The sequence below is a fragment of the Schistocerca gregaria genome, chromosome 10 (assembly GCF_023897955.1).
Source record: "Schistocerca gregaria isolate iqSchGreg1 chromosome 10, iqSchGreg1.2, whole genome shotgun sequence".
In the NCBI taxonomy this organism is placed as follows: domain Eukaryota; kingdom Metazoa; phylum Arthropoda; class Insecta; order Orthoptera; family Acrididae; genus Schistocerca; species Schistocerca gregaria.
Window position 1 is genome coordinate 182,154,859 of NC_064929.1, and position 15,792 is coordinate 182,170,650.

General features: G+C 45.3%; 1 protein-coding gene and 1 pseudogene across 7 annotated transcripts in view; both read left to right on the forward strand.

The window, feature by feature from the left end:
• The window catches only part of LOC126293306 (glutamate-gated chloride channel), a 1,510,688-nt gene that overhangs the window by 393,736 nt on the left and 1,101,160 nt on the right, over positions 1-15,792 (forward strand). The window lies entirely within an intron of this gene.
• On the forward strand, positions 13,292-13,410 carry LOC126293768 (5S ribosomal RNA; annotated as a pseudogene).

Genomic DNA, 15,792 nt, shown 5'->3' on the forward strand with positions numbered 1-15,792 from the left:
TCCAGGTGGCCAAATCATTCGCTCGAACTGTCGCCTGGTGACATGGCGAATTGTCATCCACAAAAATTCCATCATTGTTTGTGAACGGGACGTCCTTGAATGGCTGTAGATGGTAGCCAAACATAACCATTTCCAGTCAATGATCGGTTCAGTTGGACGAGAGAACCCACTTCATTCCATGTAAGCACGGCCAACTCCATTGTGGATACACCATCAGCGTGCTCAATGCCTTGTTGGTAATTTGGGTTCAAGGCTTTATGGAGTCTGAACCACTCACGAATCCTACCATCATCTCTTATCAGCTGCAGGGACTCATCTGGTGACGCAACGGTCCTGCAGTCGTCTTGGTCACAAGCCAAAGGTAGGCGCTGCAGGCGATGTCGAACTGGTAACAAAGGCTTTGGCGTCGGTCATCTGCTGCCATAGCCCATTAACGCCAAATGTCGCCGAGCTGCCCGAACGGAGATGTTTGCTGTACGTTGCACAATAATATCTGCGGTTATTTCACGCAGTGTTGCTTGTCTGTTAGCACTAACTGCTCTATGCAGATGCCGCTGCTGTCGGTCGTTAAGTGAAGAATGGCCACTGCGTGGTTCATGGCGAGAGGTAATGGTGAAATTTGTCACTATCGGCACCTTCTTGACAATGTGGATCTCGGAATACTGAATTCTCTAATAACTTCAAAAATTGGCTGTCCCACACATCTAGCTCCAACAGCCATTCCGCGTTCAAAGTCTTTTCATTCCCGTCGTGTGACCATAATCACGTTGGAAGCCTTTTCACATGAATCACCTGAGTAAAAATCATCGATAATGACAAATTAATGCACTGCCCTTTAATAGCTTGTGCACGCGGTACTACCGAAATGTGTATATGTGCATGTCGCCATCCCATGACGTTTCTCACCTCAGTATATACTGATAGAGTTCGAAGATGCTTTCTTAACCGGCCATGCAAGAACTGTAGTTTGATTCAATGGACGTATTTCAGTTAAACCTAAGGAAAGCGAATTGCTTAAAACATCAACAACGAGATCTGTATAAACAGCCTAGCATAAGGAGGGTAGACCATTGATCATATCATTCGTCATCCTCCAAGACGTCGCCTTTCTGTTAACAGTAATGCGACAGTTCAGAAAAAGAAGAGATTAACAGATATGTGGCCGTAATTGATAACGAAAGTAAAGGTCCATTTACATATTACTTCACTTTAAACACCTTGTCAGACAGTGAAAAAGCCGGCCAGTGTGGCAGTGCGGTTCTAGGAGCTTCAGTGTGGAACCGCGTGACCGCTACGGTCACAGGTTCGTATCCTGCCTCGGGAATGGATGTGTGTGATGTCTTCAGGTTAGTTAGGTTTAAGTAGTTCTAAGTTCTAGGGGACTGCTGACCAAGGTTGTTAAGTCCCATTGTGCTCGGAGCCAGTTTTTGAAGAGTTGAAACCTTAGCCCGTTTGCATTTCACAACTGTTGATAATACTCAAGAGCTAAACATGTTATTTTATATCGTGCTGAGGGCACGCTTTCATTCTTCCGTTGTATTAAGGCACTCGTAGGGAGGGCAAGCTGTCGTTGGTCTTCTCATTGACGGGTCTGCGCGTTAAAAGGATTGATGGAATAGTTGTGAAGCAGGAACAATTTGTAAAACGCAGTACGTCATCGCGATGTCTGGTGGTGATGGTTGTGTGCGTGTGTGTGTGTGTGTGTGTGTGTGTGTGTGTGTGTGTGTGTGTGTGCGTGTGTGTGTGCGTGTGTGTGCACCGCTCTAATTTGATTAATTCAAAATGGTTCAATTGGCACTAAGCGCTATAGGACTTAACATCTGAGGTCATCAGTCTCCTAGGCTTCGAACTACTTAAACCTAAGGACATCACACACATCCATTCCCGAGGCGGGATTCGAACCTGCGACCGTAGCAGCAGTGCGGTTCCAGACTGAAGCGCCTAGAACCGCTCGGCCACACAGGCCGGCTTGATTAATTCACACTATAGGTAAAATCGCTGCTGATATCCCACAGCGTTATACATGGGGGCCAGTTTTCTTGTTTATTACATACATAAAATTTCCTGTTATACATGAAAGATACTAGAATATTTTCTTAAATTAAGATACAAGCGCTGTACATAAATGCAGCATCCTCTGTCTTAGTTATACCTGTAATTACATTACATAGCGTAATAAGCGAGTAAAGTGATGTGTATATGATAGTGCGTGAAATGTTTTTGACACACGATTCATTGGTGGAGTGGCTCTGCGCCAGGGACTTCATAGAGACGTCTTTGAAGTGAGGCGCCACAGTGGATATTAATGACCCGTCATGGTGAGCCATGCCGCGACTAGAAGATAAACATTTCTGAGCGTGCGTCTCTCTAGCTCTGCTGCTGGAGGGTTGATCTTAATTTCTCGCCAAATTAATCTCAGCAGTCCCATATCTCGTGTTGCAGAGGGAGCTGTTGTAGCGTAGCACTAAAGATTATTTCATTTCACTCGGTCTGACTCAGTTTTTGACCCGGCGTTGTGTTTTATTTTACGACCGGAATTTCTTCGGTCCTACGCGGATGAATACGGTAAGAATCACAAAGATTTATCTGTGGTTATATTATATAGAATCCAATGTTACCGAAATGTCAGTTTAATAAGTCGTCGTTGCAAAATACAGACAGGAATTATTTACAGAAGAATGGAAAATCTTGTAGAGATCTACCTGGGAGAGGATTAGTTTGGATACCGGAGGAATGTAGGAACGCGCGAGGTCATATTGACCACACAGCTCAGAGGCCAGACTGAAGAAAGCCTAACGTACGTTTATAGCATTTGCAGATTTAGAGAAAGCTTGTAGTACAGTATTGACTTTACTATACTCTTCGGAATCAGTTAGGTAGTGGTGATAAAACACAGGCAGCTAAACGTTATCTACAACCTGTACAGAATCCAGACGGTAGTTAGCAGTCGAAAGACGCGGAAAGCAAGCAGTAGTCGAGAAGAGAGCGGGACAGGGCTGTAGCCTATATTATTCAGTCTTCACACTGAACAAGAAGCAAAAGAAAACATGGAAAAATTTGGAAAGGTAATTCAAGTAGGAGAAAACTGTGTGGTGTGCCGATGACACTATAATTCTGTTAGCAGCAGTAAAGCACTTCCATCAGCTGTTAAAAGTAACAGATTAGAGTTTTGAAAGGAAAATGCAAGATGAGTATCACTGTGCTGTGCGTACTGTAAGACTTTCAGTTAAGACTTCCAGTACACACACCATCAGATTATTCTGGGTTTCCAGAAACGACATGATACGCAAACAAAAAACATGTCCTAAAATTCTACAACAGATCGACGTCAGAGATATAGGTCTATAGTTTTGCGCACTTTCTTCCTGACCCTTCTTGAAGACTGGGACTACCTGTGCTCTTTTCCAGTCATTTGGAGCCTTCCGTTCCTCCAAAGACTTGCGGTACACGGCTGTTAGAAGGGGGGCAAGTTCTATCGCGTCCTCTATGTAGAATCAAATTGGTGTTCCGCCAGGTCCAGTGGACTTTCCTCTGTTGAGTGATTTCAGTTTCTTTTCTATTCCTTACTTCTCTGAGACAAAAGAAGGAGATGTAGTCAGGGAAAGATCACAGCCCAAGATTTACAGCCCCAGTTCGATTCTTTAGTTATAGATAAGAGCAGACACACTATTTGATTCTGTTTGTAAAGTTCGCTACGATGTTCCTTCGGACACGGGTGCAATCTGGGCTCGAAACCCGGTCCAGCACACATTTTCATTTGTTAACAGTAAGGTCTATGGTTGTTTCAATACCGTATTCATGAACTTCATTAGCTATCTAGTCTACCAGTCTGGTTGTGGTGTGCGTACTGTAAGACCTTCGGTACACACACCATCAGATTGTTTGACCTGTCGCTCTAACGAAGTAGGCGAGTCTCAGCAATATGTCTCGTGGTCTTATCGTGGCGTGTGTATCTTCTGCCGTTAGGTCAGACGATATAAATGCCACTTGCACGCTTAGAGTAGCAGATTGACGGTGACCAAGTTTAAACACAGCTTGATTAATTTTCACACACATTTATTAAAATAATAACAATCATAAACCTTACTTAACTTGATTCTGGATGTTTTTTACAATTGACAATCTGAAGTTCCTTTGGTCTTGGTACGTTAATCTTATTCTCACATATCTCTGATACTTGACAAAAGTGTCTATACATTTCTCTTCATGGCTATGTACAGGAATATGGTAATCTTATTAGGCGCAGACTGAAACTTGACTATAGACTGGTCCAGACTAATGCAGACTGGTACAGACCGGTGCAGACTAATGCAGACTGACTAATCGGAGGTCTGTACACTCGTTATAATGCCTCGCGCGTTCAGATATCACTGCGCGAGTGTGATCCGCGAAGAGAAAAGGTTCTAAGTTAGCAGCGATCTCATTGGCTGCGTTACATATTAATACGCGGATCGGCGGAAGCAGAATTTGGTCCGTCTTTATGGCAGCGCCATCTCGTTGAGCGGAGACTGCCGAGCGCTGCGCCTGCGCTGTTGTGCTTGGCGGGGCGCGCTCTAGTGGGAAAGTTGTGTACGCGCTGGCTACGCAGAACTATGTACACAACACTGGTATTCGTCATTCTTCCGCGACACTACATTTCGAAAGGCAGACGGGTACGTTACAAATTTCTTAATTCGTAGGTGCGCTAAGTGGGCCGCTTTTCGTGTGCATACTGAAGCTGGTGCAGACGGGAGGGTTTTAAACTACTGCTGCTGCGACCACTCCTCGCGGCACACATAATTTAGCGAGCTCAAACAGCCCTCGCTTCCGCGCGCTTTAATCCGCCGCGCCGCGCCGCTGGCGTCGCGCTAACGCCTCGCTGACCGCGGACCGCTCCGCTCCTGGCGCAGTTACAGTGCACGTTCCGAGGGTCCGAAAATCGTGCCGAGTGCGAGTGGGAAGCAGAGCGGGTGTGCTGCCGTACTGGCGAGCGCACGGAGCCCGGCTGCGTAATCGCTGCGCGGCACGTTACGCCTGACGTACGCAACCCTGGTACATCGTTAAGAGGGTAAATGTTGTGCTCCGTATGCGCTGATTTGTCTGTCGAGGCATTAGAGAAATTACTGTGTTTCTTCAAGTGATACTAGGCAGTAACAGTGGTACCTGTGCATGTTGAAAATGGGGTACTTATGCCACACGCATTTTGCTTTTGCTTTCCAAAAGCGGTACCAATAGCCGGAAATACTAATGCACTTATAAATGTTACACTCAAAATCGTTACACTTAGAAACGTTACACTAAGAAACGTTACACTTAACAAATGTTACACTTCAGAAACTTTACACTCAAGAAATGTTACACTTCAGAAACGTTAAACTTAAGAAACGTTACACGTCAGAATCGTTACACTTAAGAAATGTTACAGCTAGAAATATTACACGTAAGATAATTTATACTCATAAAAGTTCCACTTACAAAATTTATTCTTATAAATACTGTACTCACGTAAAAAAATATCCAGATTGCTGCTATAGTACACTCCTGGCCATCAAAATTTTTACACCAAGAAGAAATTCAGATGATAACCGGATATTCATTGGACAAATACTAGAACCGACATGTGATAACATTTTCACGCAATTTGGGTGCTTAGATCCCGAGAAATCAGTATCCAGAACAACCACCTCTAGCCGTAATAACGGCCTTGATACGCCTGCGCATTGAGTCAAACAGAGCTTGGATGGCGTACACAGGTACAGCTGCCCATGAAGCTTCAACAAGATACCACAGTCCATCAAGAGTAGTGACTGGCGTATTGTGACGAGTCAGTTGCTCGGCCGTTTTCAATTGGTGAGAGATCTGGAGAATGTGCTGGCCAGGGCACCAGCCGAACATTTTCAGTGTCCAGAAAGGTCCGTACAGGACCTGCAACATGCGGTCGTGCATTATCCTGATGAAATGTAGGGTTTCGCAGGGATCGAATGAAGGGTACAGCCACGAGTCGTAACACATCTGAAATGTAACGTGCACTGTTCAAAGTGCCGTCAATGCGAACAAGAGGTGACCGATATGTGTAACCAATAGCACCCCATACCACGACGCCGGGTGATACGCCAGTTTGGCGATGAAGAATACACGCTTACAATGTGCGATCATCGCAGTGTCGTCAAACACGGATGCGATCATCATGATGCTGTAAACAGAACCTGGATTCATCCGAAATAATTAAGTTTTGCCATTCGTGCACACAGGTTGGTCGTCGAGTACACCATCGCAGGCGCTCCTGTCTGTGATGCAGCATCAAGGGTAACCGCAGCCATGGTGTCCGAGCTGATACTCCATACTGCTGCAAACGTCGTCGACCTGTTAGTGCAGATGGTTGAATGTCTTGCAAACGTCCCCATCTGACTTGACTCAGCGATCGGGACGTGGCTGCACGATCCGTTACAGCCATCCGGATAAGATGCCTGTCATGTCGACTGCTAGTGATACGAGGCCGTTGGGATCCAGCACGGCGTTCCGTATTACCCTCCTGAACCCACGGATTCCATATTCTGCTAACAGTCATTGGATCTCGACCAACGCGAGCAGCAATGTCGCGATACGATAAACCGCAATCCTGACAGGCTACAATCTGACCTTTATCAAAGTCGGAAACGTGATAGTACGCATGTCTCCTCCTTACACGAGGCATCAAAATACGTTCCACCAGGCAACACCGGTCAACAGCTGTTTGTGTATGAGAAATCGGTTGGAAACGTTCCTCATGTCAGCACGTTGTACGTGTTGCAAGCGGCGACAACCTTGTTTGAATGCTCTGAAAAGCTAATTATTTGCGTATCACAGCATCTTCTTCCTGTCTGTTAAATTTCGCATCTTTAGCGCGTGATCTTCGTTGTGTAGCAATTTTAATGGCCAGTAGTGTAAGTCAGTGGTACATTTATTGAGATCGATCCATTTAGACTGGAGTGTCATCTTCAGACCATCTGCGAAGGTCACGTAACTCTTTTTACTCATTGTAATGTTGGTTAATCATATTTTAGTACACGCAGATTTCGTTCTTACGTTCATATGTAGTCACTTGTCGCTCTGACTGTGTACTGAGCTTTTGGAGTTATGCTGTAAAGTTTTCTGTGGTTTGCTCCTCTTGTTCATGGTTCTTTATTGTAATTTTTATAATCTTACGTTTTATTGTAAGATCTGACACTTTTGACACTTGGCCAAAGATACTGTATGGTTTCGCTTGTTATGGTGTGTTGTTTTTATCACTTCGGGCTCTATGTATGGTCTTTGTAATCGATGTTTCTTTCGGTAGTTATTTGTGTTTATCTTTTATCTTTGGATAGGCATTCAGTAAAATTCTGTGTGAAAGGTTTATGTTTTGCAGTTGTTGTTCCTTTTGTTCCTAACCAAAGATAACGGATAGAAACACATAAAGACCTACAGACTAACTGATTTAAAATACTGTACGTGCAACCCGAAACGATTACATTAACACACCACAGAAACTCCAACCGTATACCATCTTTAAAGAACTGTCACAACTGTCGGTTTCTAAAATCTGAAAATAAAACATCAAATTATAAAAAAATGCAAGAAACGATCATTAAGAACAGGAGTACATGTCAAAACAATTTACAGCATAAGAGACCTAAACCTACATCATACTTTAATACAATATCGAGTGAGAGCGACCACTGATTGTATATGGACGTAAGCACGAAGTATGCATATCCGAATGTATGACTGACCAAATTTATAACAAAACAAAAAAATTGTTTTCTAGCCCTCGCAGACGGTCTCAGCATGGTACTCAGCCGAAATGGGTCCATGGTTATAAATACATTACCACTACAGCAGCAGCCTGGATTTTATTACATACGAGGAATATTGCAGCTGACTTCTAAAAATCATATGTATTGGCGGGAGTCTTACGGGTCCTGCCACATCCTGCTTCACAGGCTATTTTGTGCATTGTCAGCTATCAAAATTCTGCCCTTCTTAGGAAGTACATTTCCACTATTTCAGTCTTCCTGCGGTTGTTCTCCGTAACCTTCCAGCACTCTGAACCACTGATCGTAATTTCGCACTATTCGATTTTCATGTAACTGCAAAACTTAAGGAACACCTTCGAGGACTTCGCTGTGATAGTGATGAAGTAATGCAGCCAGTGACAGCTTCAGTTAACTGGAATGTCTCTGGGAAAGTGTGTTCGTCGCCATACCGATAAAAAGATTATATATGAAGAATAAATATGTAGAATGTTAATGAAGATATTTTTATTTTAAAAATAACTTTAAGAGTATTCACGTAAAGAACTGCTTCGCTTTTATCCGATACATATGGTTCAAATGATTCAAATGGCTCTGAGCAATATGGGACTCAACATCTGAGGTCATCAGCCCCGTAGACTTTGAACTACTTAAACCTAACTAACCTAAGGACATCACACACATCCATGCCCGAGGCAGGATTCGAACCTGCGACCGTGGCAGCCGCGTGGTCCGATACATACACTCCTGGAAATGGAAAAAAGAACACATTGACACCGGTGTGTCAGACCCACCATACCTGCTCCGGACACTGCGAGAGGGCTGTACAAGCAATGATCACACGCACGGCACAGCGGACACACCAGGAACCGCGGTGCTGGCCGTCGAATGGCGCTAGCTGCGCAGCATTTGTGCACCGCCGCCGTCAGTGTCAGCCAGTTTGCCGTGGCATACGGAGTTCCATCGCAGTCTTTAACACTGGTAGCATGCCGCGACAGCGTGGACGTGAACCGTATGTGCAGTTGACGGACTTTGAGCGAGGGCGTATAGTGGGCATGCGGGAGGCCGGGTGGACGTACCGCCGAATTGCTCAACACGTGGGGCGTGAGGTCTCCACAGTACATCGATGTTGTCGCCAGTGGTCGGCGGAAGGTGCACGTGCCCGTCGACCTGGGACCGGACCGCAGCGACGCACGGATGCACGCCAAGACTGTAGGATCCTACGCAGTGCCGTAGGGGACCGCACCGCCACTTCCCAGCAAATAGGGACACTGTTGCTCCTGGGGTATCGGCGACGACCATTCGCAACCGTCTCCATGAAGCTGGGCTACGGTCCCGCACACCGTTAGGCCGTCTTCCGCTCACGCCCCAACATCGTGCAGCCCGCCTCCAGTGGTGTCGCGACAGGCGTGAATGGAGGGACGAATGGAGACGTGTCGTCTTCAGCGATGAGAGTCGCTTCTGCCTTGGTGCCAATGATGGTCGTATGCGTGTTTGGCGCCGTGCAGGTGAGCGCCACAATCAGGACTGCATACGACCGAGGCACACAGGGCCAACACCCGGCATCATGGTGTGGGGAGCGATCTCCTACACTGGCCGTACACCTCTGGTGATCGTCGAGGGGACACTGAATAGTGCACGGTACATCCAAACCGTCATCGAACCCATCGTTCTACCATTCCTAGACCGGCAAGGGAACTTGCTGTTCCAACAGGACAATGCACGTCCGCATGTATCCCGTGCCACCCAACGTGCTCTAGAAGGTGTAAGTCAACTACCCTGGCCAGCAAGATCTCCGGATCTGTCCCCCATTGAGCATGTTTGCGACTGGATGAAGCGTCGTCTCACGCGGTCTGCACGTCCAGCACGAACGCTGGTCCAAGTGAGGCGCCAGGTGGAAATGGCATGGCAAGCCGTTCCACAGGACTACATCCAGGATCTCTACGATCGTCTCCATGGGAGAATAGCAGCCTGAATTGCTGCGAAAGGTGGATATACACTGTACTAGTGCCGACTTTGTGCATGCTCTGTTGCCTGTGTGTATGTGCCTGTGGTTCTGTCAGTGTGATCATGTGATGTATCTGACCCCAGGAATGTGTCAATAAAGTTTCCCCTTCCTGGGACAATGAATTCACGGTGTTCTTATTTCAATTTCCAGGAGCGTATAAATATAATTACAAAAATGATACGTGTGTTTGTTCTCTGAGGTACAAAGAAATAGCTTACCATGTTATTTTGCCTTAGAATCTGAATTTTACCGGACATATACGTAGAGTCATCTATAGGAGATTGACATTGCAGGCAATGAAACCACTTCCTTATAAACAAGGAAACCAAAGTACTCTGTATTGCGACGTAAACTCAAGCGCCAGCACGCCAGTAGGGAACGAGAGAGCAGAGAGGGCTGTGAAGAAGGCGTCAGCCAATCGCTCGCTGACCGATCTCTGTCCAAGACGACAACGCAACAGCAACGGCCTCTATGCGAAGAGGACGCAAGTGCCGCGCCCGACTGACCGCAGCCCAGTCGAAGAGAAGCCTGAAAACTAGCGACATGCTTAGAAGCGTCAAAGCTCATTACTTTGCTCGTACATTCTATGCAGCTCAAACTTGGAACTGTTATACTGTACAAGCTTGTTCATTTCGGATGTTGCCCTTTGCCTGTCACACATCTGTGTAATTCTCAAAGTAATATCACTTACTTTCCGTAATAAAACTCATTAATACGATATATTTGAATTGTTTGTCTAGCGATAATAGAAAGCAGGTTTCCTAGACACCCCACATTTGACGACTAAGCAGGATTTAACATTCTGGATCAAAAAGAAAACACAGGATAATCAGAGGAAGATAAATGAAAACACGAGATGGTACACAATGATATACAAACACTAACTCAACCATAAAATCACCAACATTTTCAAAAGACAGGGAATAAACATAGGATACACAACAGACAATTCTATAAGAAAATACACCCGAAAACTGACAAAAAAATACAGACACGTGTACCAGGAAGCAGGTATATATCAGCCCCAGTGTAACACTTGTGAAGGCACATACATAGGACAAACAGGTAGAACATTTGATGTCAGATACAAAGAACACATGAGAGCCTGGAAATATGGAACAAACCAGTCCACATTTGCAGAACACTTAAGAGAAAATGACCACAAACCAACCACCAGAGAAGCTGACATGAAAATAATTACAATCAACAATAAAAACACCTCCTAACCATGCAAGAAAATTACCACATACAGAAAACAAAAGCAGGGTGGAAAATCCTGTTGAATGACCAAGTACACATGCCAAGCAATTCATTATTTACACTAATAGATAAAATAATAGAATAACGTTCGCAAAAAGTATTACTATAATAATACCGTGCAATATAATAATAATAGAACCCTACATCTTTACACTCACTCATCCATGAACCCCTCCACAGAATATTGTAACGAAAAGTCAAATCAGCCGTCACCAAAGTTTTCAACCACTCGCCGGCATCTAGTACATCCGCCCACTCACCCCCCCCCCCCCCCCCCCAAAAAAAAAAAAAAAAAAATCTCGTCGACTCTATCCCCCTCTCTCACACACACGGTATAAACATCATAAACAGAAGTTAGTCTCGAATATCGTTAGGTTGGCAAAAAATACGTAAACATATCAAAGAAGATGACACAAGCAATTGAGTCGCACTATTTACATTGTGAAAAACAGTATACGACGCAGTAGTTGTATCGAGTGACAAAAGAACAACAGTCCACCACAAAAAAGAGTGATAAACATGGTGAACAGTGTGTGGAAGGCGAGAACACAAATATGTAATTTTATGGCAGTGATAAAAGTGGTAGAGTGACCTCCAGACCAGATGTGAGGAAACGCAGATCAGCAAATCGTACGTAATTACTTTTTTTTACAAAAAATTCGCGAAATGAACTGTTTAATAATCTAAAACTAACAAAACTGTATCTTTATAGATCCCACTGATGATGCCTTAGAACAGGAGAAGGCGAAACGCGTATGGGATACATAAAGTAACTAGCAGCAGGAAAAGGCAGTTTTATTTACAAAACAAGTATTTATATGCTTGCTCCGGAGGATGGCCACACAAACAAACTTGTCAAAGAGAAAAGGGTTTTGGAAGAAATGGCAATGCAGGAAACAGATTTACTACATGGTGACACTGATATCAAAATAAATCTGGGTGTCGTGAGTTTCCGCAACGGAATTAGACCCAGGACGAAAACACCAGGGACGGTACAGCGAAGAAGGTGGACAAAGATAAAGACCAGAAGAAACCACACTGGCCTTAATTGACGCGATATTCAATGCCCAAAACAAGAAAAATAGAAAAAGTATTTACAGTCTGGACAAAGTTTCGTACATTCTAGTTCCAGATTAGCCTGACAGCCGGCCGGTGTGGCCGAGCGGTTCTAGGCGCTACAGTCTGGACCTGCGCGATCGCTACCGTCGCAGGTTCGAATCCTGCCTCTAAAATGGATGTGTGTGATGTCCTTAGGTTAGTTAGGTTTAAGTAGTTCTACGTTCTAGGAGACTGATGACCTCAGATGTTGAGTCCCATAGTGCTCAGAGCCATTTGAACAATTTTTTTTAGCCTGACATTAACTAGGAATCAGATATTCACATTTGCAGTAATGAGTGCAAGGCTAGCGGTGCTGATAAACGTCAACTACTAAAGTAAGAATGTTGTGGAGAAGATTCTGAAGTAGACTTGATAATAATGAGTGGTGTCAAACAGGGACAGAAACAACCTGCTCAGTGCGAGCAGTCCCGTTAATCATCTGGTTGTCTACGGAGACCTCCGCGCTTGAAGCATACATTATGTTTTTTGGTTGGTCTGAATTTCTCAACCGTTTTGACTGATACAGTTTCATATTATAGATTTTTATTTTTATTTTATTTTTTCCTTTCACTGCTTTCGTTTATTTGACTTAATTTGGTCGAACTGATGCAGTAAACGGGGACGAGAGTCTGAAGTTGAGCGGCGCTTCGCGTCAGGAAAACAATGCAGTAACACGCCTCGAAAAGCGTAACTCGTTTACTGGAAACACCGAAAGGGTGGACGTTTTGGGGAACGCTGGCGGGAGGAGCATAAAAAGGGAACGCGGAACGAAGGGCGTGGCCGTCGCCGGGAATCGAACTCTGGTATAAATAGCGGCGAGCCGCCAACAGGACACGGGATGCACAGGAGGAGGCCGCAAAATTTTTGCAGACAGAATGGATCACCGCAGGAGACGGCCATGTATCTCGAACCGATGCTGTGTAGTGCGCTATGGAAGGAGAGATGAAAGATGGGAGACAAACGGACTTACGAGGTGCGAGCTTGTAAACTGAAGACAACAGAGGGGAAAAAGGGAGAAAGTCCACTTCCCCCGTGAGTCACTTTTTGCTGTATGCCTGTAGCTTAAATTCTGGCTATTACAGCGCACAGGTGCTTAAGGGAACAAAGAAGTTGCTACAGAAATAGTGACTGATTTAATATACATGCTGGTGAGGGGGGGGGGGGGGAGGGAAAGGGCAACGGCCTTACCAAAGCGGTAACACCGGTTCCCGTCAGAAGACCGAAGTTAAGCGCTGTCGGGTTTGGCTAGCACTTGGATGGGTCACCGTCCGAGGATGTCAAACACTGTTGGCAAACGGGGAGCACCCAGCCCTTGTGAGACCAATTGAAGAGCTATTTGAATGACAAGTGGCGGCTCCGATCGTAAAAACTGACAACGGTCGGGAGAGAGGTGTGCTGACCGCATGCCCCTCCATATCCGCATTCAGTGACGCGTATCGGCTGAAGATGACACGGCGTTCGGTCGGGACCGTTGTACCTTCCGAAGCCTGTTCGGCTAGAGTTTAGTTTTAGGTTTAGTAAGGTGGGAGGGTGGAGGGAGGGAGATGTGCCGCGCCTTCTGAGTGAGAAAAGAGGCGTGTCCGTAAAGGTCCTAACACTGGAATCTCGTGCTACGTAACACAAAAACTTGGATAAGTACGAATACGATTCGAGCACCGAGGGTTCCGCACAAACCTAGTTGTGTACAGACATACAGACAGTTCATCCATTCCAGGATCGAGATTGTCGACGATGCTTGCCTGTTATTGATATCGATATCGATATCGATATCAGATAACAAACGAATAAAAAATACATAGGGCGTGATTCTTCAATTTCTCCAGGCGTATTTTATGACGAAATAAATCTAGGGTGAACAGCCTGGTGTGAGTGTATATAGGACACAATATTTCGGCAATCCACCACATTGCCATCACCAGGTGCACACTCATACCAACCTGCTCACCCAAGATTTATGTCGTCATAATACAAAGGGCGTTCAAAAAGTTTTGCACAGTCATATCTAATTCTTTTAATTTTTGCAGGAGGAGAGTGAAATTTTTTGTGGTCATACTTGGAGGATTTATCTGTAAGTTGGTATATAAAAGTATTTTAGTTTATTTACAGGTGAGCCATAATGGACTGTGAAGGAGATGTCAGGTTGCGACAACGGTCGGTGAAGGAGTTCCTCTTCAAGACCGGCGATGACTCTGCCACATCGATCCACAGGTAGCTGCACCCTGTTAATGTGGGGGACACAGTGGATCGTAGCAGTATCCAGGAGTGGTTGCAGAGGTATAAAGAAGGTGATTTCTTTCAACTGGACAAACCAAGATGCAGTAGACCATCGACAACAGTGAGTGATGTGAATAAGGACACCATTGACCAAATCGTCCAAAATGACAGACGTGTAAGGACACGACAGCTTGCTAAAACGACTCGTTTGACATTGGGTAGTGTGGTATCACTGTTACAGTCACTAGGGTACAGAAAAATCTCTGCACATTGGGTGCCTAGGTTATTGAAAAGAGAAATGAAAACGATGAGGAAGAATGTGTTCAAAATGGTTCAAATGACTCTAAGCACTACGGGACTTAACTTATGAGGTCATCAGTCCTCTACAACTTAGAACTACTTAAACCTAATTAAACTAAGGACATCACACACATCCATGCCCGAGGCAGGATTCGAACCTGCGACCGTAGCGGTCGCGCCGTTCCAGACTGTAGCGCCTAGAACAGCTCGGCACTCCGGCCGGCGAAGAATGTGTGCTAGGTCTGATGAAGATCGTTACTGAAGAGTGGAAACAGTGTTTCGACGGCGTCATTACCCAGGACGAAACATGGTTGTTTCTGTCCGAACCTGATAGTAAAACCCAGTCCATGGAGTGGCGTCATCCAGGTTCCCCTCGTAAGAAGAAACTATGACTTTCACGAACAGCAGGCCGAAAGCCGATGGCCTCCTTCTTCTGGGATCAGTGTGGTGTCATTTTCATTGACTTTTTGGAACCTGGCCGCACAATTAACCCGGACCGTTACTGTTGGTCACTGGACAAGCTGCGACGTGCCATCAAGACCCACAGATCACAGCTTCAGGGTCAAAATGGCTCTGAGCACTATGGGACTTAACTGCTGTGGTCATCAGTCCCCTAGAACTTAGAACTACTTAAACCTAACTAACCTAAGGACATCACACACATCCATGCCCGAGGCAGGATTCGAACCTGCGACCGTAACAGTCCTGCGGTTCCGGACTGCGAGCCTAGAACCGCTCGGCCACAGCGGCCGGCGCTTCAGGGTCAACTCAGCAGACTACACCACGACAATGCCAAACCCCATACAGCCTTTATGACGCAGGAGAAAATCAGGAAAATGGGTTGGAAAATTGTTCCTGATCCTCCCTATAGTCTGGATTTGGCTTCGTCTGATTTTTACCTCTTTGATCGTCTGAAGGCCAATCTGCGCGGTAAGACATTTGATAGTGAGAAAGACCTTATTTCCTGTGACAAGCGATGGTGTGAAAGTGAATCCCCAGAATTTTACCAAAGTGTATTTACATCATGGAAAGAACATTGGGCCAGATGCGTCACACACATTTTGTACTTTGTCCTGAACATCGTTGATGACAAAATTGAGACGTATACGTAACAGATGCTAAATATCTCAAGAAAATGGCTTCTCGAATTTGTAGATGTAA